This window comes from Lycium barbarum, chromosome 8 (genome assembly GCF_019175385.1).
Source record: "Lycium barbarum isolate Lr01 chromosome 8, ASM1917538v2, whole genome shotgun sequence".
Classification (NCBI taxonomy): Eukaryota; Viridiplantae; Streptophyta; class Magnoliopsida; order Solanales; family Solanaceae; genus Lycium; species Lycium barbarum.
Window position 1 is genome coordinate 37,589,820 of NC_083344.1, and position 26,311 is coordinate 37,616,130.

Here is a 26,311-nt window from a genome sequence, read left to right on the forward strand (position 1 = left end):
ATGTATGGAGGGTCGAAAAAAAATTAAAAAAAAATAAAACTAATTATTAGTCTATTAGGACTCAATCAATTTAAAACAAGACTCATTTAAAATCATTTTGCGGATACTGGTCTTAAATTAATTAACCCGATAACTTACCAATTAAGTAACTACGCAAACACACACAGAATCAAGATTTAAGGGGTAAAATGGTCAATTCTTTTAATTACTCAAAGTGCCTTGGACGATAAAATAAAACTACTCATTAATCTAAATTTCCCTGATCTAATTAACTAAGCAAGTAATTATCCAAAGGGTTTTTTGCCTTTGATTAATTTCAATAGAAATATTCCCTGAATATCAGTGATTTCCACAGAATTTAAAATACCCTGGAGATTTCTTTATCAATTTAAAAGGGTGAAATATTATCCCAAATAATTTTATAAAAATTACCTTGACCCTTTAGCAGCTGATTTTATTTATCGTCCAAGGACTCCGAGCACTTAAAATAAAATACGGAAGGTCAAAACTTAGGTGTCAATAATGAACGTGTCTAAAACCCTTGTTTTTGGTGAACTTTCGTGTAATCATGGAAGAACATGGCGTGGGGAAGAACAAAGATGTTTTCACACGTAGATAGAAGCCCTACATACCTGTAAACGCTCCAATCCGATGAACTAGTTTCCTTTTTTGACAAAGAACAACCAAAACTCTAGCTTGAATCAATTGAGAAGGATTATCGATTTTCGTAGCTACTGTTCGTAGCTCAAAGGGCACTGCTCCAAACCTCCAAATCAAATCTCCACCGTTCAGATTTATAACTTATATGTTGTGAATACTCAAGTAAAATTTGGGCTCGATCCAACGGTTAGATTACCGGAAGCCCCAATTGAATATGACTAATCAGAGTAAAAGTCTACATAAAATACTAGGGTTTTCTCTAACTCTTCACGACTCTTGATTTTATAGGGTGTTGGGTGGATGAATTTATTCAAGTGTTTAGAAACAACGTAATCTTGTAGAATACAAAGGTTCTTAATTAAAATATTTACCTTGAAGGAAACCTTAGGAAACTAGATCGCCAAACCAAACTCTTGCCGGTTTCTTGATTTTTCTTGATTGCACGAATGAATTTCTTGCGATTCTTGAAGGATTGTAGTGCATAGGTTCTTTAGGGATAGAGGTAGAGAGAGAATAAATAGTCTCTTAGTGTTTAGAATAGTGTTAGGGACGTTTTTTTTACTTCATTAAATAATAAAATAAGGATTTCCATTCGAGTAAGAACAGGCTCAAAACGTAACCCAAAATTTAAAAATTCTGCTCCGACCAGAATTAGTAAAACAGGCATAACTCTTAGCACAGAGCTCTGTTTGAGCTCCACCAGATACCTTTAGAAAGATATTTCAAAGGGCTACAACTTTCATGTTTTAAGTTTTCTCAAATTCTCAATGAATCAAGGGGTTCTGGTGCCCGAAGTAAGCCTGTCGACCATTTCCGGAAAACGGACAAATTTTCAAATTCTCCGCTCAAATCGAACGATACAAGTCTAACCTTTGTTCTAAGATACAGGATGTAACAAACTTGATTAGTTTTCAAAACACATTCTACACCTCCCGTATTGGTTCAATTATATTATCATCTTACGAGTTAAACCTTAGCCCGACGGCACGAGGTGTTACAATGGGTGTGTAGCGCGCCTCACTTATAAATAGGAGGCTGGAGGACATTTAGGAAGATTGACCTTCCTTTATCATGTAATATCGTGCAATATAGCGATGTTATGAGGATTCCCTTTTTCCTAATCGTGTGTTATGATTTTAGTAATGCCTGTGATGAGGAAAGCTTCAGCAGCCTAGAAGGGCAAGTCAGTGGTTGGTAGGAGAACTGGACAGGTACCAGCAGTAGAGATGGAGGACGGCGAGTCCCAGAATGAGGTCCCATCTCGGTCCTCTCATAGTCCTCCCGCTCCAGAGGAGCACAGAGGAGCCCCAGCACCTCCAGTTCCTCCACTGGATGCCTCAGGCCAGGAGATGAGAGTGGCTATTCAGTTGATGACCTAGTTAGTAGCCGGCCAGGCCCAACGATAGGGTACGAGTCACGGTGATAGGGCTGTTAGTGCCAGAGTTTGAGATTTTATTAATTTAGACCCTCCAGAATTCTTTGGGTCAAAACCAGATGAGGACCCGCAAAACTTTATAGATGGGATGTTAAGGACGTTATGGGTGATGCATGCTTCAGACACCGAGTCAGTGGAGTTGGCTTCCTATAAATTACGGGATGTTGCTGTCCATTGGTAAGAGACTTAGGTGTTATCCCGAGGGGTTAATGCACCTCCACCCATGTGGCAGGAGTTCGTAGATGCCTTTCTTCGATATTATTTACCTCCAGAGATCCGACGGGCCAGAGCAGATAGGTTCTTGAACCTTAGACATGGGAGTATGAGTGCTCGGAAGTATAGTCTTCCCTTTAATTCAATGGCTAGGTATGCTTCAGCTATGGTAGCTGATATGGGAGACCGTGTCTGCCAGTTTATGAGTGGTTTGGCACCACATTTGAGTGATGATTTCTTGACGGCCTTAGTTCAGTCAGGTATGGATATTTCCCGTATACAGGCACACACTTAGAATCTTGAGAAGTATCAACAGCAGCGGAGGTTCGAGCGTGAGCATGATAGGGGTTATAGTAAGAGAGCTAGATCTCATGGTTTTGTTAGTGAGCCTAGAGGTGGTCAGAGACAACAGTTTTCTAGACATTCAGGCCATTCAGCAGCTAGTGCACCTCTGCAATTTGTAGATTAGAGATTTGATCAACCTATTTATTCAGGACTAGGTCAGAGTTCTAGAGCCTCAGGTTCTCAGTATAGAGGTGATTCAGGCCAGATGAGACCAACTTTACCATGATGTACTCAGTGTGGTAAATTACATACTGGACCATGTCGCCTGGGTTAATGTTATACCCCGTATTTTTATACGTCAAATTATTCATAAGTTAATCGACATAAGTTAAGGACAGGATTATTTTGGGATATGTAATAGGAACTTTTAATTCTCAATTTTAATGAGTGCACGAGTGTTTATAAGTTTCAACTAGTATGAAAATATTAGTGGAGATTAGAGATTTATTTAACTATGATTAAGTTATTAAGTGGCACATATTGATTAATTAAAGTTAACCAAGTAAATTAGTGGGACATGTGTCAATGTTATGGGCTACATATATATGGTCATAAGATGACTCATAATCGCCATTTCATTCACAAAATTCATCCATCAAAATAGAGTTAGTGAGAGAAGCTCTCAAACTAGAGAGAGAGAGAGAGAAGTTCGGTCACTGTTCACGACGCCGGAACTGTTCACGGCGGCTACTGTTCACGCCGGAACTGTTCACGGCGGCTACTGTTCACGCCGGAACTGTTCACGACGGCGGAACTGTTCACGACACACTGTTCACGGCGTCACTATTCACGGCCAAGAGGAGAAAAATCCAACCCCATTTCTAGCCTTCCCAAAAATAATTCCTTGGTGTTAACCCACTATTTGGAGGTCCCTAAGTAGCGTGGAAGCATTATTGGAGCGATCAAACCATCCATTTTTGTAAATCGCAAACCCTAACTTTCTTGTGGAGTAAAGAACAAAGGTAAAAATTTCTATTGTTTTATGGGATATAAATGTTTTATGCATATTGTGGTATGTTAATATGGATGAAATTGGTGAAATATTGTATGTTGGAAGTGGGTTGTGTGCTTGGGGAGTTAGCCGTGTAAATGGGGGTGTGATTGGGTTAATGAATAAAAAAACATTTGTAGCATGTTTGATTGTTGTAGAGTGGAGAAGAGAATAAAAATCATTAATATATGTATATGTGTGTAGTGTGGCCGTGTATAGCCCCAATGTTTGGCAAAGGATGAATCAATATCGCTTAGTGTTTTAGTTGTCGTCGTTATGAATTCTAGTTTGGAAATGAGAGTTTAATGTCCCAAATTGATATGGTGAATATTGCGGACTGATTTGGAGAATTTTGTGAAATTAATGCAATCTTTATATTTATGAGAATTATATCGTTATAGTGTAGATTGTTGATACAAATCATGACTTGAAAATGAGGAATGTGGTAAAGGGGCTGCTCTCGGTTTTGGGGCTGTTTTCGGCCCAATTTGGAGAAATTGTTGGATCGTTGGAAATATTATGTGAATTGTTTAGAATGTTCTTGAATGTTGTTAGTATGGGTTTGGGTTAGTATTTGAATGTATAGGCGTTGATGTTGGCTTGAAGGTAAGCCATTAATTGAATATTTGGAAAGTTGTCGAATGATGAAAAAGAGAGTATTAATGTAATATTGTCTTTCGGATTGGTTATTGGAGTTGCTAGGTTGGTTATTGTGGTTGTTGTTGTTGATTTTGAGCGAGTTAAATTCTCGGGATGGCCTATTTACAGGGGAAATGCTGCCGAATTTTCCATAGGATTTAGAGTTAGTTTGGAATGAATAATTGCTTAAGTGCCTATGGTTAATATTGGATATTCGTTGGCATATTTGTAGACCTTGAGGAGCCCGAGGCGTAGATTGGGATTAACTTTAGATCGGCTAGCTTGGAGTGCGTACGAGGTATGTAAAGTAACCTCCTTTCTTTTTGGCATGTCTTAGTTTTATATAGGCTAAATTAGAGCCTTAAGGAAATTCCAAATCCGAAATCCGAGCATGTTTTGATTCGTATATGTTCTTTGGCACTCTTATGTATGATTTGATGAAATATGAACCCTTATGTCTTTGAAATAATCGTTTTCCGAATTTTGCATAAAAAGGGTTCACTTTAAAGAAGTTCGTAATTTTTGGAATGCCATACTTTTCACAAATATGCTCGGATTACTCAAATATTTTTGTAGAAGTCTATATGACATATGATATGTATGTTTTCTATAGGCGGGCCCGACTCGGGTAAATACCCACCCGTGGGTCCCGCGACTTTCCTTTATGAAATTTGGAAAGTTTGGAAAGAATTTGTTAAGACTATTATTTCGATTTTCAAATATGATCATTTTTACTTATGTTTGAATTTATGATAATGATTTTATGCATATGACTACTCACGACTCTACTCGTGCGTTCTGTTATATCTTTCGCCGGTTCCCGGGCCGGTTCTGTTATCGTGCGCACTTTGATATACTCCGAAGTTATGCTGTGTTATGGTTCTCCGAGCTACTCGCTAATGAGGGTCGGGTTCCACATATATTTGGTGTTATGCTGTGTATGGCGTTATGTTGTGATGTGATATGTGACGGGGATACGGAGATTTGAAACTTTCTAGTGTTATGCTGTGTTATGGCGCCATCGACGGGAGGGCGACCATATTCTTCTGTACCCTATGCATGACTTACATGTTTGAAACTAAACATTTTGATATGATTGGATTTGTACTTATGTTCGGCACTTCTGCTTCGTTTATGTCTCAGGTTTGTTTTCTGTATATTCTGCTTTGCATACTCAGTACATATTTCGTACTGACCCCCCTTTCTTCGGGGGGGGGGGGGGGGGGCTGCGTTTCATGCCCGCAGGTACAGACGCACAGTTTGGTGATCTACCCATTTAGGACATCCTCTTCTGCTGTTTGGAGTGCTCTTCTCATTTCAGAGCACACATTTTGGTATACATTTGTTCGCTATGTATATATGTATTTGTTCAGGGGTACGGCGGGGCCCTGTCCCGTCATATGATTATGTCGGTCTGTTTAGAGGTCTGTGGACATGTTTGTGGGTTAGGGTCTTTCTGTATGGATGTATGTACATGTCGTTTGGGCGATCCCATACGCCGAGGCGGCCGGTCCGCATATGTTGTTTGGGCGATCCTATACGCCGAGGCGGCCGGTCCGCATATGTTTATATATTGCTTGGTTAGCCCTGTGTGGCTTTTGTTGGTATTTTCTGCGTGCAGGGTATATTGGATAGTCCGTAAAACAAAGGAAACTCTGCCGAAATTTTTCTGGAAATTACCTAAATCTGAAATAAAGCCTTGTCGGCGTACATATATATCTGCATACGGTTGCATTGAGATGTGTTTGAACAGTTTGATATAGTTTGAGACGGCATATAGTAATTATGGTCGTATATGCTATCTGTTTGTGATTTGATTTGGATAAGTGTGTTACGATTTGATATGTTTGTCTGTCTGGGTGTCCAAGTAGGGCACCAGTCGCGGCCCACGGGGCTGGGTCGTGACAGAAGTGGTATCAAAGCGGTTTGTCCTCGGAATGTCTACAGACCGTGTCTAGTAGAGTCTTGTTTATCGGTGTGTTGTGCACCACATCTATAAACAGGAGGCTACAGGACATTTAGGATGTTACCTTTCTTTGGATCTTAGATCGTGCGATAGAGCCAGCCGTAGGAAATGAATTCCCTTTTGTTACTAACCCTTGATTTCAGCCGAAGAACGGTATCGACAGAAGACAGTGATTGATGATATGGGAAGCTACACAGTGCGCAGGTAAGTAATGGTGCGAAAGAGGTGTATTGGAGAAGTTATTTGAAGTATGATGGAAATATAAAGTTGAAGGTTGAAAAGAAAATAAACCGGGAAATGTCACCGGTGCCGTTTGAGGTGGGCATGTGAGGTAAGTCTCGACATCTGTATACTTTTATTTGTAATTATTAGCCCTGTGTGGCTACGATGTGATATGATATGATATATAAATACGTATATGTGTTGGCCCTGTGAGGCATGGTTGGTATTTTCTGTGTACAGGTTTTGGAATAGTAAGAAATACAGAGGAACCTCTGCCCAAATTTTTCCGGGAATAAGTAAAAAGGAGAATGAAATATAGGTTCATAATGTGCCTTGAAAGTTTATACCGATGGGGCAAGATCAATCAGAAAAGGTGAAGGGTTAGGTACGCCTAGTCCGCAGGATGTAATATGAAAACCATAAGGATTGTTATAGAAGTGAGTGAAGCCTAGCAAGGAAGTAACTAAAGGATATGATGTGATTAGTGTGAAACGGGAAAGCAAATATAAAATAAGAAAGACTTACAAAGTTCTATAGGGAAAATTTAGGATAAAAGTCAAGTGGTAACAAAAGTGAAAGCGAACACAGGAAGAGGAGGATTAATTGGAAGAAGAAGGAGTCAAGTTAAGACTAAGCGCACAAGGAAGAAAGTAATATTTCAACGGAAGAGCTCGCAATACAACTGACAACGGACAGCGAAGTAAGAGGAGAGTGAAGGCAATGACGTGGAATTATTACCTCGGGAAGCAACAGAAAGAGGAAATATTACAGGAATGACTATGTAAAGACCTGGAGTACGTTATAATGGATTAAAGCGAATCAACCAATGAAAGAGGCACGTGAGGAGCATAATTAAATAAGAGAACACTTGAGTAAGTATTGGGAGTTCAATGATTGGATTTGTACTTATGTTCGGCACTTCTGCTTCGTTTATGTCTCAGGTTTGTTTTCTGTATATTCTGCTTTGCATACTCAGTACATATTTCGTACTGACCCCCCTTTCTTCGGGGGGGGGGGGGGGGGGCTGCGTTTCATGCCCGCAGGTACAGACGCACAGTTTGGTGATCTACCCATTTAGGACATCCTCTTCTGCTGTTTGGAGTGCTCTTCTCATTTCAGAGCACACATTTTGGTATACATTTGTTCGCTATGTATATATGTATTTGTTCAGGGGTACGGCGGGGCCCTGTCCCGTCATATGATTCTGTCGGTCTGTTTAGAGGTCTGTGGACATGTTTGTGGGTTAGGGTCTTTCTGTATGGATGTATGTACATGTCGTTTGGGCGATCCCATACGCCGAGGCGGCCGGTCCGCATATGTTGTTTGGGCGATCCTATACGCCGAGGCGGCCGGTCCGCATATGTTTATATATTGCTTGGTTAGCCCTGTGTGGCTTTTGTTGGTATTTTCTGCGTGCAGGGTATATTGGATAGTCCGTAAAACAAAGGAAACTCTGCCGAAATTTTTCTGGAAATTACCTAAATCTGAAATAAAGCCTTGTCGGCGTACATATATATCTGCATACGGTTGCGTTGAGATGTGTTTGAACAGTTTGATATAGTTTGAGACGGCATATAGTAATTATGGCCGTATATGCTATCTGTTTGTGATTTGATTTGGATAAGTGTGTTACGATTTGATATGTTTGTCTGTCTGGGTGTCCAAGTAGGGCACCAGTCGCGGCCCACGGGGCTGGGTCGTGACAGTTAAGATGCTTGCTATGCTTATGGCTAGCCCGACCATATTATGCGTGAGTGTCCATCGAGGGGTGGTAGAGGTGTAGTTCAGCCTACCAGATCAGCAGCTTGTTTGTCATCATCTATACACCCTCCGAGGCAAGGCTCTCAGACATTAGCAGGCTGCGGTAGAGGCAGAGAGGAAGCGTCCAGCTTGAGCGGTCCTCAGAACAGCATTTATGCATTAGCTAGTCGACAGGATCTCGAGTCTTTGCCTGATGTGGTTACAGGTATACTATCAGTATTTTCTCATGTTGTATATGCATTGATAGATCCAGGTTCTACATTGTCGTATGTTACTCCTTTTGTTGCTGGTCAGTTTTGGGTAAAATCTGAGTCGATCAAACCTTTGAGGTGTTTACACCCGTTAGTGATCCGGTGATAGCTAGACGGGTATATAGAGATTGTGTAGTTATAGTTTGTGATCGTCATCTATGGCAAACTTGGTTGAGTTAGATATGATAGATTTGGATGTTATTATGGGCATGGATTGGTTGGCTTCTTGTTATGCTAATGTTGACTATAAAACAGAGATAGTTCGATTTCAGTTTCCAGGAAAGCCAGTTCTAGAGTGGAGGGGTAATATAACATCTCCAAGAGGTAGGTTTATTTCCTATCTCAAGGCAAAGAAGATGATTGCCAAGGGCTGTATTTATCATTTAGTCCGGGTTTAGGGTACGAAAGCAAAGCCACCAACTCTTCAATCTGTTCCAGTATTTAATGAGTTCCAGAGGTACTTTTGGATGAGCTTCCAGGTCTTCCACCAGAGCGAGAGATTTATTTTTCCATTCACATATTACCAGATACTCAGCTGATATCCATTCCTCCTTATAGAATGGCGCCGACTGAGTTGAGAGAATTGAAGGAGTAGCTGAAGGACTTGCTTGAAAAAGGCTTTATCAGGCCTAGCACATCAACATGGGAAGCACCAGTGTTATTTGTGAGAAAGAAAGACGGCTCCTTGCGTATATGTATTGATTATAGGCAGTTGAATAAGGTGACAGTAAAGAACAAGTATCCGCTTCTGAGGATTGATGATTTATTTGATCATTTGTAGGGTGCTAAATGCTTTTCAAAGATAGACTTGAATTCAGGATATCATCAGGTGAGAGTTCGAAAGAAAGATATTCCGAAGATAGCTTTTAGAACCAAATATGGTCACTTCGAGTTTCGTGTAATGTTGTTTGGGTTAACCAATGCACCAGCGGTATTTATGGACTTGATGAATCGCGTATTCAAACCCTTCCTAGATTTGTTTGTGATTGTGTCTATTGATGATATACTGGTATACTCTCGATCAGAAGCAGAGCACACAAATCATTTACGTGTTGTTCTTAAAGTTCTCCAAGATCGGAAGCTATATCCAAAATTCTCTAAATGTGAGTTCTGGTTGAACTCTGTGACTTTTCTAGGGTATATTATTTCTGCTGATGTTATCCGGGTGGATACGCAGAAGATTGAAGCTGTGAAGACTTGGCAGAGACCCACAACACCCACGGAGGTTCGTAGTTTTCTGGGTTTGGCAGGTTATTACAGGTGATTTGTAGAGGGTTTTTCTTCTATTTCTACACCATTGACAAAGTTGACTCAGAAGATAACTAAGTTCCAGTGGACAGACATTTGTGAGTGAAGTTTCCAAACATTGAAGGATAAATTGATTTCGGCACCAGTCCTGACACTTCCAGAAAGATCGGAGGGCTATGTTATTTACTGTGATGCCTCAGGCATTGGGCTAGGTTTTGTGTTGATGCAGCACGGTAAAGTTATTGCTTACGCTTCAAGGTAGCTGACGAAGCATGAGAAGAACTATCCAACACATGATCTAGAGTTAGCCCTTGTGATCCATGCATTGAAGATATGGAGGCATTATTTGTATGACGTTCATGTGGATATCTATACAGACCACAAGAGCTTTCAGTAAATCTTCCAGCAGAAGGAGTTGAATTTACGGCGGAGGGGATGGTTGGAGTTATTAAAAGATTATGATGTTAGCATCTTATATCATCTCGGGAAGGCGAACGTAGTAGCCGTAGATCCATGGGTAGCTTATGTGATGTTCAGCCACAGAAAAGGGGTTTAGCTCGTGAGCTTCAGCGGTTAGCTAGCCTAGGAGTTCAATTACAGGACTCGGGTAATACAGGAGTTACTATTAAGGATGCGGCAGTCTCATCTTTAGTAACTGAGGTAAAGGAGCGTCAGTACGAAGATCCTATGTTAGTCCATTATAGAGATACATCTCCTCAAAATAAAAAGTCACCATTCGAGGTTTCTGCAGGTGGAGTTCTCAAATATCGAGGCAGACTGTATGTTCCTAATGTTACAAGATTACATTGTCAGATTATGGGGGAAACTCATTATTCTCGTTATTCTATTCATCCGGGGATGACAAATATGTACCATGATATTAAGGAAGTCTATTGGTGGGATGGAATGAAGAAAGACATAGCAGAGTTCGTAGCCCAGTGTCCTAAATGTCAACAGGTGAAGATTGAGCATCAGAAGCCTGGCGAGTTATTACTAGCTATCGAGATTTCGACTTGGAAATGGGAAGCAATTAATATGGATTTCATTACAGTCTTGCCCCATTCTCAGTGTAAGTTTGATTCCATATGGGTGATTGTTGATAGGCTTACAAAATCAGCTCATTTTCGATCTATCAGGACTACTTACTCAGCTGAGGATTATGCGAAGCTTTATATCAAGGAGATAGTCCGACTTCATGGTATCCTGGTATCCATTATCTCCGACAGGGGAGCACAGTTTACAGCTAATTTCTAGAAATCCTTTCAGAAAGGTTTGGGGACTCAAGTGAATCTTAGCACAACATTTCATCCCCAGACAGATGGGCAGGCTGAGCGTACTATTCAAAGCCTCGAGGACATGTTACAGGCATGTGTGTTAGACTTCAGAGGTATCTGGGATGATCATTTGTCGCTTATTGAGTTCGCGTATAATAATAGCTATCATTCCAGTATACAGATAGCCCCGTATGAAGCTTTATATGGGCGGAAATGTAGATCACCTATCAGATGGTTTGAAGTGGGGAATCTAAGTTAGTAGGGCCAGATTTGATTCAACAAGCAGTGGAGAAGGTTACGTTTATTCAGGACCGATTATTGGCAGCCCAAAGTCGTCCGAAATCTTATGCAGATAATCGCCGACGAGATTTAGAATTTCAAGTTGATGATTGGGTATTTCTAAAGGTATCTCCTATGAAAGGCGTCATGAGATTTGGCAAGAAGGGTAAGCTTATCCCTCGGTACATTGGACCTTACAAGATTGTACGTAGAGTTGGGAACGTGGCCTATGAGTTAGATCTACCTCCAGACATAGAATCAGTCCATCTGATCTTCCATGTGTCGATGCTTCGTAAGTGTATCGGAGATCCTTCCAGATTGTACTTGTGAATGATGTTTAGGTCACCAAGCAACTATCATATGAAGAGGTTCCCATTGCCATTCTAAATAGGCAGGTTCAAAGATTGAGGAATAAAGATGTAGCTTCAGTGAAGGTCCTTTGGAAGAACATGAATATCAAGGAGATCACTTGGGAAGCTGAGAAAGATATGAGATTCAGATATCCGCACTTATTTCGACTTCCAGAGGAGATCCAGATAGAGACACTATTGCCTTCAGGTGCGTAGTGTTTCAATTCTTAGGATTATTGGTCGTGTAAGGCCATTGTTGTTATTGTCTGTTGTATCACCGTGTGGCGTTGTATATTTGGGTTATTGTGACGGGTTGGTAGTACTATAGTTATAGAGGAAACTCTGTCGAAATTTTTATAGAATTCCTGAGAGTTTAACATTCGAGGATGAATGTGTCTAAGGGGAAAAGATGTTACTCCTCGTAGTTTTGTATGTTGAGATTTGTTGGATGTTAGTTGTCCTAGTCGTGGACACCGGAGTTATCTTCAAGGTTATATGAGTTTATACATGCCTATCTTATGGTTATGAGGGTTTAAGTTCATGTTTAGTAAGTTATGAAAGGATTGGAGATCAAGTGAATCAAAGAAATTAAGTTTGTTGAAACTTTGGAAAAACTTCGTAGAATTTTGGTCCAACTTGAGAGAGGTATATCTCCTAGAATATGAGGAGTTACGGAATGCATAGCTTATGTAAATTCAAGTTCAGCGAGTCTTCTTTCTAATGCAACTGATAGAACGCAAATCTGAGAAGCAGGGACATTTTCACGGACCGTGAAAATGGAAAATTTTCCACTGTGAAACGGTGATAGTGAGGAGGATCCACTGGAACAATTTCACAGCCACTTTCATGAGTGAAATTTTTCACGGTCCGTGAAATTGAGGCATTGGAATATTTTCCCTTTTTAAAATTAAAAGGGCCACGCCTTCGGATCATTATTTTACCAAAAATCAATCCCTAGCCCTTTCCAAGCTCCCTCAACTATTTCTAATCATCTCTAATCATCCTAAACCTTTTCAAAAGAAGATCAAACCTTAAAAACCTAATGGAAGGGGGATGTTCTTGCTTTCACTTGGAGTTGTGGTGATTAAATCTTAGAGCAAGTTGTGTGGCTAAAGATCTTCAAGAAAAAGGTATTATCTTCATCGTATTACTTATGTTGAGTTGATTTGGAGGTTAGTAAATCTTAGAAGTGGAGAGAATCATGGTAGAGAAGTTGTAAGGTATTAGTTGAAGTATTGGTTATGGATTGAATTTGAAAAAGGAGTTTTGAATTGATTTGAGTGTAATTTGAATGTAATATCTTCGCTATGGTATTGTTGTTAGACCTTGGAAATCTCATGACGTCGCATTAGTGAATGAACCAATGCGAGCTTGAGGGTAACAGGAAGTTCTTAAGACTATAAGACAAATATTTGGTAGTCTTAGAATGCGTATGCTAAGATCTTGAAGTTACATGAATTGATGGAATAAGGACTGATAAGAATAAGTGGAGTATAAGTGAGGTCTAGGAAAGGTTTCATAAAATTATTGCGTTAAGAATTATTTGGCAAGGCCTTGAGGGAGAGTTATAGGGATGTTTAGATCATTAATGAAGTATTAAACAAGTTGTTATAGCCCGTATTTTGTGCGTTCGGGTAATTCAAGACAATTGCCAGAAGTTAAGGGCAAGGCCATATTTTGATCTTGTTTAATACACAAGTTGCTTATGAAAATTATTGATGTGGAAATATTGAGAAAGGATAAGGGTAAAAAGGGAAATTCGCAAAGAGGTTCATGGTAATATTGAGGAAGGCTAGGGGAAAAATGGAAATTTCACAAAAAAAAAAAAAAAGCTCAAGAAAGTTCTTGAAAGGGGCCAAGTTGGCCGTGTGGCTCTAGTGTAGCCCCCCCCCCCCCCCCCCCCCATGGCCATGTGTCCATATTCTTACTTGAGGGGCTTAAATATATATATATATATATAGATAAATGGTGGAAAAAATAAATAAGACATATTTATCTTCATCTTTTAGAAAGATGAAGAAACTTGGAGAAGAAACATAAGGGAAGCCATTCGGCCATGGCTCCTAAAATTGAGCCATGGGAAATTGATCAAGAAAAATTATTTTCTTCTAGTATTTCCACCAAATGGAAGGTCCTCATTAACATGGAGGAGTTGTTGGAGCAAGCAAAGCCTTTATTTGTGTAATTTATAAGCCCTAGCCGAGTGAAGAGATGTGTGGAGAAAGGTATGTGTTCAATCTTCTTTTACATATGTTATGGATGGTTATTGCATGTTGTTGTATGTAGAAATGGATGAAATTCATGAAATATGTATGTGTATGGTGTGGCCGAATGGAGGTGGTGATTGTGTAGATTTGATGAATTGATTTTATTTAGTATTTTGATTGTTATAGATGTGGATTCCATGATGAAAATGAAGGTTTGATGAATTGAAGTGAATTTGGAATCATTGTGGGGTTGTTGAAGAAGTTAGTGTAACATTAGTATGGTTTCTTATATTTGTAGGAATGATATTGCTAATGTGTGGATTGTAAAAATAATTCACTAATTTGGAAGTGAGACATGTGTTTGGAATATTGTAAGTTGGGTTGTTGTGATTGTATTGAATGTAAGAAAAATGTCGTTGGATTATGTAAAAGAAGTTACTAACGTTAGAATGTATTTTGGATTAATTGATGAAGTTGTTAGTGTGTAGATTGTTGGTGTAGTTCATGAACTTGGAAGAGAAGAAATATGTTGTTATTGTTCTTGTTGAATTTGGAAGGTCTCGGGTGAAGTAGTATGTTGATTGGGTTGTTTTGAATATTATGTGAATTGAATTGAATATAAATGAAATGCCGTTGAATTGTATGACAAAGGTTGTTAATATTAGAATGCGTCTTGAATTGATTGTTGATATTGTTGGCATGATTATTGGTATTGTTGTTGATAATTTGGCCGAGTTGAATTCTCGGATTGTTGTTGATAAATTGGCCGAGTTAGATTCTCGGGGATGGTGTATTTACAGGGGAAATGCTGCCGAAATTTCGGCAGATTATAAATGAATTTATTTGAAAGACTAAGGCAAGTGTATGACGACGAATCTAATGATTATGTGAATTCTTTTGAATGTAGACTAGCAAGCTTGGATAAATAAGCGTAGCTAATAGGACATGAAACAGGTATGTAAGGCTTACCCTTTCTTTCTTTTGGCATGATCTTTGTGAAACCAACATGACGAAGTATATGTATGATTTCAAAGAAACTCCCATTCTTAGAGCCACTAGGATGGCTAACGTTCTTGATTTCCATAAGCTGTTTCATATGATTTTGATGCATATCTATGATGTCCGAAGATCTATTTGATATGTTTCCGAATGGCATTCGAGAGATAAGTGATATGACTAATGTCTTGATTTTCAAATGATAGCACGTTTGAGTATTCCATTGAGTCTCTGACGTATTTTGATACGTACATATGGTTCCAAAAGCTCTATCTAATTTGGTCCATAACGATATTCGAAAGGTACCTAACATGATTGTTGCTTTGATTTTCCAAAAATGGCTTCTGAAACGTTCGTAGAAGGTTCTGTACTTCAAACGCTCATAACTTTCTTATACTAAATCGGATTGACCCGAAACTTGTTTCTGAGCCTTCAGATGTCGGTAAGTGTACGTATCTATCGAGTCTTAATTTATGTGCATGTGGTTTCGCACTACTCTGCTCGTGCAAGCCTCAGTATGTCTTTCACTGCGCCTCGGGCCAGGTTCTGTTATCGTGCGTCTCTTCTGCATTGTTCACAGCGTCCCTCATTGGAGAGCCGGGTTCTGTTATATGTATGTCTGTATATGATGATATGATGATATGGGGATGGCGGCCAGGATGGCATGTGATGATCTTATTCACCGCATCTCTCCCTAGAGGGCTGGGATCTGTTATATGTGTATATGATATATGATGTCAGCATACATGATGACTCCATCCACCGCGTCCCTCACTAGAGGGCCGGGATCTGTTATATGTATATGTATATGATGACATATGATGTCGGCACGCATGATCTGTGTTTGGAAAGTAAGTATTTTGGTACTCTGGATGATTTACTCATTTTCTGTACTTCTTCTGACATATGATATCGGTATGCATGATTTACGCTCGGAAAATAAGAACCTTGGTATTCTGGCTAATGTACTTACTCTTTGTACCGTTGTTCCGATTATGGTTCTCTTTTCTGTATTCCATGCTTTATATACTCAGTACATATTCCGTACTGACCCCTTTTCTTCGGGGGCTGCGTTTCATGCCGCGCAGGTACACCTAGATGAGCAGAAGCCAATATAGAAGATGTTCCAGCGGCGTTGGCAAGCTCCACTTGCTCCTGGAGTGCTGCCGAGTCAGAGTATATGTGCTATGATTTCTGATTAATTTTAGAGACTTTGCAGACAGAGTCGTGGGTATGGGATGTCAGTCTTGTAAACGGCTCCATCAGCCGATGTGTCATTCTGTGTTATGCTATAAATCCCATATAATTACAGATTTTGTTTGATTTGAGAACAATGAAAAAGAGTATTTCTGAAAGCTTTACTATGTATTTCATTTTATTTGACTTAAGAGTTCAAAGATGACTATGTGTGTAATACGAGTCAGCGGGTTAGCTCGGCTTCGAGTATGGGGTCGGGTGCCCATTACACCCTAGTAAGACTAGGGTGTGACACAAGTGTTAAGAAGGTTGTATAAGGATTGAAGATCAAATGAAACGACGCGGACAACTTCGGAAAAAGCAGTGAGTTCCACGACCACATCCACGGACCGTGAAACTTTCCACGGACCGTATACTGGTCCGTGGAATACCCAGCAGAGATGATGTCTGGCCAGTGGTGAACCACGACCACTTATACGAACCGTGAAATGTTCCACGGACCGTATAAGTGTCCGTGGAAGTCCCGACGAGCTGAATAAGTTCTGATTATATAAATGTGTTCCCACTTCATTAAATTCATTTTCCCATATTCCTTCATCTCTCTTAAGACCTCTATAAGGTTCCATACATTTCATCCACAAGAATTCAAAGGAAATTGATGATCAACTTCATCAAACCAACAAGAATCAAGAGTATGAAACCCATTAAAGTCATCTAAGCCAAGAAATTTCAAAGGAAGTGAGTTAGGGTTTTTGGTGCAAGAAGAGTATTGCTACTCAAGGCTTGTTCCTACAATATCTAAGGTAAGTTTTATGATATTTTCATGATGTTTAAGATATTGAGAAGTTGAAACACTTGGATTGTTGAAGAATATAGAAAATGGATCATAAATGTGGGAATAGTGCTTGTTGAGTAGTAGTTTGGAATGAATCATGAATATGGATATGTTGTGATTGTAAGTAGATTATGAATGACATTTAGAACATGGAATGAGAATTATACGTGAAAGAACATAATAGTGAATTATGACCATGATTATTGGGAAGTTGAAGGGAAACTGTGAAATGTGGATAATGTAGATAAATGATGATTGTTATTTATGATATTATGAATGATGTTACGGATGTTTGGGAGTTGATATGGAATATGGAGGAAATCATATAAACAAAGGAAATACTGCCCAATTTTCTTTAGCTTCAGTAAGCACGTTCTTATAATCGCTTAGCTAATGTTAGTGCAAATTCTTTTGAAGGTAAAGACGTGAGCATTAAAGGAGAACGAGCAAGCAATAGAGTAGTTAAACGACAAAGGTATGTGAGGCTAGTCCTTTCTTTCTAAGGCATGAATCTTATGGCACGAATTTCCTCCTTCTTCATGAATTTCCTATCTTCAAGAAAACTAAGAGCCCTTGTTCATGAATAGCCATATGAAATAAGAGATACACTATGAGTACGATAACGATGATGATAACTTTGAGTCTAAAGAATCTAGAATCCATGATATGATGATCCTATAAAGCTAATGATGCTATCTATAACCCATTGATGTCGTTATTGTATACACTCACCTTATATGCCAATTCCTTCAAGGTGAGGCAGAATTTCAATGAATGCTCCATAATGAAATCGGGGGATCACGACCTTACGTCACCCCGATAAAGTATAGTTGTCCTTCAGTCTTTATACATGTACTATGATGAGCATACTATGATGAGCATATTATGATGAGCATATTATGATAATGATATAAAACCGCGCCTATATGGCTGGGCAGTTACCGATAAGGCGGGCAGCGTATACACCATGGCCAGACACCACTAGTGGGCGGCATGAGATGGTACCCCGGACGCGGGAGGCCTGGACGCAGGCTAATGTTATTGATTATCACACCGTACCTATATGGTCGGGCAGCTTATATATATTTACGCATACATGAGATGACGATGATTATGAAAGTAAGCCAACATGCATTATTTCTTTTATGATTCACAGTCAGTTACAGATTGCTCCTCATTTGATGACTCCTCATTTCATTGATGTTTCATTATTGTTTATGCCTTACATACTCAGTACAATGTTCGTACTGACGTCCGTTTCCTTTGGACGCTGTGTTCATGCCCACAGGTAGACAGGGAGGCGACCCAGACTCGTAGGAGCTATTAGCTAATTTGAAGAGCACTCCATTTTCCGGAGGTGCTACTGATTATTCTTTTGGTATATGTATGTTTTGGGCACGACGGGGGCCTGTCCCGTCCTTATGTCTAGCACTCTAGTAGAGGCTCGTAGATGCGCAGTGTGGGTAGTATGGTCTCACAAATTCCTCATTGTATATATGTATGTATATTATTTTGATAGTCGAAAGGGTTATGTATATAAAAGTATTTATGTTTTCAAATGAAAAATAATTTTCTTGTAATTTGAGTATGAATTTGGTAAGAGAACGTTTAATGAGTATGATGAGTAGTAGAACGAGTGGTGCTCGGTGATTAGCCCCGGGTACCCATCGCGGCCCCTAGTCAGGTCGTGATAATAGTTAATGTTGTTATTGTTGTTTAGGAGTTGTTTTGGATTTGGAAGAAGTAGATGATACAGGGGAAATGCTGCCCAAATTTCGTTAGCTCACTTAATAGTTTAGTTTGATCTTATAAGCATTTCGACGACTTAACCTTAGTGTGAATCATCTTGAATGTAGATTTGCAAGCTTGGGAGAATAGACGTTGAGTGTTTAAGTAAGACGACAAAGCATGTTAAGGCTGTCCCTTTCTTTCTTATGGCATGATCTTATCGATACAAACCCATTCACATGATATCCATAATGTCCCTATTCCTAGAAATACTAGAAGCTTGTGGTTCTTGGTGTTCTTATGATATTATTGATCTCATCTTATGGTTATTGATTTTATTCATTGATGTTGATATCATCTTATGATTATTATTCCTTCAAGGTGAGATATGTTCATGATGATAATTTCATAATGATAATCAGAGTTTTACCAACCTTACGTCACTCTGATAAGGTTAGAGCTTTTATTTGGGCTCTCATGCATGCTTTATACATATGTATGTATTTTCTCACACTGAGTCGCGCTATAGTCGGCCAGGTACGACACCGATTGTTCACACCACTGCAGTTAGGTACGGATAACATCGAGCCTTATTATGGCTGGGTACGGATAACACCGAGCCTATATGGCCGGGTATGGTATTATGATATATGTATATGTATGAATATGTTTTTTTTTTAAAAGAAAGCATGCATGTCATCCGTCTTAAGAGGCATTCAGATGTACATGTTATCTCTCTTATCCCTTGTTACTTTCATATCTATGTTATGTTGTTTTCCATTCCTTACATACTCAGTGTTACAGTTAGCATTTCGCGGGCGGGATTAGCTCGGAAAGCTACTTCGAACTTGTTGGTTCTATTTCGAACTTTGTTTTGAAAAAATGTTGCCACCTAATTTTTAGGAAATTAGGAAAACCAAAGGTGAAAGGTTTATTCAAATATAGTGTTAAAACCTTTGTGATCCAAAGTTCTAGGTAAGGGTTCTGGTGATCCCCTAGGGAAGGTGTTAGACACCCTAGTATTAAGGATCCCTACTATACGGTTGACCTTCGAATTCCAGTGTATGCTTATTTGCTTTAATTGTTTATTTTTTGTTTACTTCCCACATTTATAAATGACTGTCATTATTGCATATCATTTAATTTCATTGTTTTTTGAATAAATCCCCATTATATATGGGTATTTTAGGTTCGGACTTATAATATCCGGATAAGAGTAGTTTCCTTTTATATATAAGCATAATGTGAAAAAAAGTGTAAAAATCTTCTAGTTTTTGATACACATATGTTTGTATATACTTTGTTATAATCATACACTTTCATTCGGGCCAATCCACATAGTACATTTGAACGCCTTACCTAACACTTCGTATTTACGAACGTTTTTCACTTATTTAAACGATTTTGACTTAAAATAACTTGTTTTGTTATCAATGGTTGAGTCCGTGGCATTTTGCATCCTTAATGTGTGCTCTTTTTTTCAACTTGCACCTTATCCTATTTTTTTTTATGATTTAAACCCCAATCTCTTTATTTCCTTGCAAAACAATAAATTCACCCTTTTTATAAATTTATCATGAGGGCAAAATAGGAATACAAATAATATATCTTTTTTTCCTTCAATTTATTTATTTTATTAGAACTGCAACAACAATAAATTTTATTTTCAAAGCTCTTTTTTTATTTTTTTATTTTTTTATTTATTTCTCTATCAATAGTTGCTAAACATTTGGAGTTCTTATTGTTACAAGTTTGTCGTTTTTCCTTTATAAATTAGTAGTAATTAAATTATAAAGGAAAAACGACAAACTTGTAACAATAAGAACTCCAAATGTTTAGCAACTATTGATAGAGAAATATCACTTAAAATAAAAAAATAAAAAAAGAGTTTTGAAAATAAAATTTATTGTTGTTGCAGTTCTAATAAAATAAATAAATTGAAGGAAAAAAAGATATATTATTTGTATTCCTATTTTGCCCTCATGGTAAATTTATAAAAAGGGTGAATTTATTGTTTTGCAAGGAAATAAAGAGATTGGGGTTTAAATCATAAAAAAAAATAGGATAGGGTGCAAGTTGAAAAAAAGAGCACACATTAAGGGTGCAAAATGCCACGGACCCTCAATGGTTCATAGACGTGTATATATGTACAATTGATTTTGGAGTTGGGTTTTAAATCCTAAAAATGTGACTTAGTTTTTAAAAGGGGCTTTTTAGTTTGGGCTTGGCCCAGATTAATATTTTTTCTGATTCTTTTCCAAAAACCAATTGAGGCTCAGCCAAAAATATTCCCTTAGCTTTATTTTTTCTTTAGGCTTGGCCCAGAAATCACTTATTTGTTTTTTCCAAAAAAGACCTTCATTTTTCATCGATGGGCTTGGCCCAAATTATTTTAACTTAGATTTGATTTTTGTCCAAAGACAACAATGTATATTCCTTGACTCGAAATTGATCCGGTTTAAAAAAGAAATAATACTTGTGTCCTTAAAATCCTTGTCTTTCAAAATGACTTTATTAGTTGCCCATTTTATTTTGGGAAAATTGTTATGTTAGATTTGGTTTTTGAAATTCGTTTGGGGACCTAAAGTCAACTAAATGGCATAAGCACCGTTGTCTTAAGACGGATAGTTCAAACAGTAAAGATTCCAATTTATGTATATGAGTTTTTTCAAGGAATTTCAAATATATATATACAAACCTTACAAATAAGAGGGAAAACAGCTTACATAAATAAATAAAAGGAGGGTAGGCTAGGGGCTTACCAAGTCCCTAGTTGGCCATTTTCACTCATGGCTGGGCCTTCTATGCATTTAATATATATTGGCTTCCATTTCGTCTTCGCTGGACTAGATAATATGAAAGAATTTCCTGTTGGGCCAAGGCCCAACAAGTTAGCTTTGACTTGACCCGAATGGCCCTGCAGTGGAGGAGGGAAAAAGAAAAAAGACCCGGTTAGAATTAATTCGCTGAACTTATCACACACATGTATGTACACATATATATAACTCACTTATAAGACAACACATATGCACATGTATATACTGCTTCAGGTTACTGGGCATTGGCAGCCCAAGATTGGATACAAAAGAAAGATACCCCAGTCACCATTTTCCTTTTACTTTTGGACCTAATGAAATCTGATCTACCCTTCATTGAATCTGAATTGGGCTAGGCCCATTTATATTAAAAAATGAAGCTAAGTTAAAAATTAAGGCTTTATGGGATTCCCATCCCCTTTTACTCATTTAATGTATATACCCTATATATGACTAGCCTGCTTACTCATATAAACACAATATGCCTATGATACACACACATATATAATGTGTATATCAAGTGTATACTATGTGTATACCTTCTTCTTTTCTTAATAACTTAAAATACTTTTATGCCTATCTAGCCTTGAATATGTTTTTTGAACCTATGATTCAACCAGTTACCTAAACATTTATTCCCAGTTTTGTAAATGATGATCATCTTTCCCACTCTAAGATTATCTTAGGTTCAAAACTAGTTAAGCCAATACTGAAGCAGGTAATCAAGCTTGGTACAAACTCATGGTTCTAGCAGCTTATATAGAAGAATGCAGGAAGATCTAACTAAATACCTTAACTGTTTCACTATTCTAAGCAATGTCAAAAATAGAAAAGCATGTTCATATAATGTACCAAATACAAACTAAGAGAGTCCATGACAATCAAGAATAGGATGAACAAGATATAAAAACCTATGATTTAGAAAAACAGGTTCAACATAAGCAAAACAGGATTTAACTAAGTCTAGGTATTCAGAAGCAGGATGTAAAGTATATAAAAAAAATTGTAGTTTCAACAAATAAGCATAGCACAAGCAGAACAAGATTTAAGTAGATTTTAGGTACTCAGAGATAGCATAAGAATGATTTTTCCATCCCCAGTCAAGTTTTAGTAGAATGAAAGCAGTGCACAGAAAGACACACAGGAAACATATGTACTAAGACTTAGCTGAAATGAAAAAAGAGGAAAGAAGAAACTATGACATCCAATTTTAGCCAAATTTTAAGAGAGGGGGGGGGGGGGGGGGGGATAACACAAGGTATTTAAACAGAGTAAATGATTTAGATTTGGCACTTTCCTAAAGTAAACTCAATATCCGGACTTCAACCTAATCAATTATTTTCCTATTTTTGTATGAAATCAATCAGCTATGCATCAACAAGTTCACTATTTGGTTCTAGTCAGAGAGAAAAAAAAAACAACTTAAACAAGCAGGTTTTGATCTTAGTATTTACCCTTTGATCTAATGATGAAATTTGTAAGGTCACAATACATTTATATAGCAACCATATATCCCCATAGGCTTACAGAAGTGCCATGGTGCCTCTTATTTAGAGGAAAAGTGTTATGAACCAAGTGGTGCTTGGTTCTCCTTAGTCCTCTCCCAAGGCACCCTTTAAAAAGGCTCCCCCATATGTCATGTGGTCTCTAGTATGCTCATAAGTCCATATGATTATACAAAATTCTATCATTTAATCATTCCAAACTAAGTACTTACCAAACATTAAGGCAGATGGACACTTCAGTTAACTTGCTATTATGATCATGAGCTTCCTCTTCTCATGAAAGCTTAGATAGGCCTGCATACTGTATTGCAAGACTAGTTAAGCTGAGTGTATGTGTTCAGTTTCATTTTTATTTAATCACAACCAAGATAAATGCCAAATATCATCTCCCAATGTTAAGGCAGGTTTTGAACACACTTGACTATCAAGGTCAGGAAAGATGCACAAGAACAGGACTCTGTAGACAAACCGACTTCAAATTCAAGATCCAAATACTTTCTTCAGGGTTATTTGATTAGTTTAGGTGAAACCTTATTGACACTTACAGTGTGCTAGTATATTTTAAAACCTACCAGAACTCTTCTTTTCATTTTAAGCATGATACATGCACAACAAGACATGACAAGGCCAAACTGTACATCCTGTAACCTCAGGAACTAGACAACACCCCTTTAAGGTTCACTCATTCTTCCATAGTGACCATATTTTATCCTTTTAAACATGGACACTCAACAATCAAGACACCATCTTAGACTAGACCTGATCCTCTGAGATAAGAGGCACCTCATCTTTCTATTTTAAACTCACATAGTTCAACTGATATCACTAATAAAGCACCACCAGAAATTTTGTTCAAAACAAACACATATTTAGTCCATTGACTTCTCTGAATAAAACAACTATAACAAGATTAGGCATGTGATTAACACAAGTATAATGTTCAGGAAGAACCATTTCAAGCTCATAACAAATTTAACCACATGCTAAGGCAGTAAACTAAATCATACAACTACTAATTAAGCTAAAACACTTAATAGCAAAGAAAAGGCACTATAAACAGAAAATAATTAGAAAATGACTAAAAGTAAGCAACAAGATTAAAGTGTTACCTTTTTTAGGCGCAGCCGTGAACAAGAGTGAATTTGATGCTCTGGTGCTTCCAAATCCCAAACTCAGCCATACCAACACAAAAGAAATAAATTTAGAACTAAGAGACTCAACCTTAAAAGGTTTAAGTCTAAAATTTTTACTAAACGGCTTAAATTCCAAGTTGAACTCATAATTCAAGCCTTTGTTGATTCTGAAACTTGTTAAATGATGAGGGTTGGGGTTGTATTTATAGAACCCCAAAATTATCAAAAAAACCTAAACCAACGACATGGTATAAAGTGGATCTTTTTGCATTCTTACATTCACCGCACGAATCTATGACCAAGAATTAATGAGGAACAAAATATATGGCCAGATCTGGACCAAATTTGGTCGATTTGGTCCATGACCCCTCAAGCCAATAGAAATCGAGTGTTTCACACATAATACAACAAACATAATACAGAAAATCAAGCCTTTGACTCAAAAATTTAAAAAAAAAGTAAAAGAAAGGGGAGTATTACCGTGTTTGGGATGAGATGGTTGTAAAAAAGGCCGAACACAGTAATTGTTGCATGTAAACGGACGTATAAAAGCTGGTGGAGGTCTGGGTCCTCTAAAAGTTTGCCATATTTGATGGTGTGAGAGAGAGAGATCGAAGGGCGGCGCATAGGGTTAGGGAGGTAAAGGGAAAGGGAGAGAAAAGAAAGTATAGTGGTATGTTTGGCATGAAATAAAATGTTAAAGGGGGTATTAGGAGAAAAGGACCAAAATCATTCATAATGTTTGGGTTTGGATCAAAATCATACATATTCTTTCACATGGTGCACTAATAGTACATTATGTTTGCATAAGTGGTGCACTTTTAGTCACAATCCCAAATAAATTTAACGGAAAAGAACAAAAATGCCCCTGAACTTTTAGAAAAGGTATAAAAATACCCTTTATTCATCTATTTTGCTAAAACTACCCCTCAATTCAACTTTTTGGCTCATTTATTCTCCTTGACTAACGGACAACACTAATTTTTTTTAAAATAAATAAATAAATAAATTGCACATGACATTTTATTACTGAAAAATTGATTTATTCTTTTAAAAAGAAATCTGAAACCTTGGAATTTTTTTAAATTTGGAAAACTTTTTTTTAACGAGTAAAACCTTGACTAACGGACAACACTAATTTTTTTTCTTTTCAAAATGTGAAAATTGGATTTTTATAAAAATCTGAAAAAATTATTTTTTTTATGGAAAAACTGTGTTTAAAAAAAAAAACTAGAAAACTATCTTTTTTTAAATCTAGAAGAAAATTATAGAGTATTAGTTTTGCACATTTTACTTAAAAAAACAATCAGTTTTTCAGATTTAAAAATTGAATTTTCTAAAAAAAAAATGGGGTTTCCACCCGTTAAATTTTTTTTTCCAAACTTAAAAAAATTCCACATGTTTTAATGAAAATCCAATTCTGTTTTTTATATATATATATATATATATATAAAAGGCTTACTACATTTATTTTTTTAAAGAAATGGATGTTGAAAAATTATTTTTCCTTATTCTACAAATAACGATTTTTCAGATTTCTTTTTAAAAGAATAAATTAATTTTTCAGTAATAAAATGTCATGTGCAATTTAATTTTTTTTTTAAAAAAAAAATTAGTGTTGTCCATTAGTCAAGGAGAATAAATGAGCCAAAAAGTTGAATTGAGGGGTAGTTTTAACAAAATAGATGAATAAAGGGTATTTTTATACCTTTTCTAAAAGTTCAGGGGCATTTTTGTTCTTTTCCGTTAAATTTATTTGGGATTGTGACTAAAAGTGCACCACTTATGCAAACATAATGTACTATTAGTGCACCATGTGAAAGAATATGTATGATTTTGATCCAAACCCAAACATTATGGATGATTTTGGTCCTTTTCTCGGGGTATTAGCCCCTTATCTGAAAAGAGACTTGGGCCGGGTCACACCCATTCGGGCTAGACTCGGTCCGAATTCTGAAGAAATGGACAGGCCCCCCTTTTACACACACACACACACACACACACACACACATATATATATATATATATATATATATATATATATATATATATATATATATATATATATATATATATATATATATATATATATATATAGATATATGTTGGTATAAAATATACGTATATTTGATGTATATGTATGTATAAAGGGTAGTATGGATATTTTTAATAAATAGATAAAATTGAGGTATCAGTTATTGACAATAATATTTTAATTATAAGCAAATCAGGACGTAATTAACCTACTAATTAATTTAAA

At 37.3% G+C, this 26,311-nt stretch overlaps 1 protein-coding gene across 4 annotated transcripts in view; it reads right to left on the reverse strand.

The window, feature by feature from the left end:
* The window catches only part of LOC132606125 (uncharacterized), a 49,810-nt gene extending 25,052 nt beyond the window's left edge, over positions 1-24,758 (reverse strand). Inside the window, exons 1-3 of one of the 4 annotated variants that reach the window (XR_009569603.1) lie at positions 24,532-24,745; positions 23,131-23,212; positions 21,223-21,514 (exon numbers count right to left, since the gene is read on the reverse strand). The gene's annotated coding sequence lies outside the window, so the exon portion shown is untranslated. Of the gene's footprint in view, positions 1-21,222; positions 21,515-23,130; positions 23,220-24,027 lie in introns of those variants that run through there. The other 3 variants (XR_009569602.1, XR_009569604.1, XM_060319474.1) reach the window with 3 other exon arrangements.
* Positions 24,759-26,311: the final 1,553 nt, after the last annotated feature.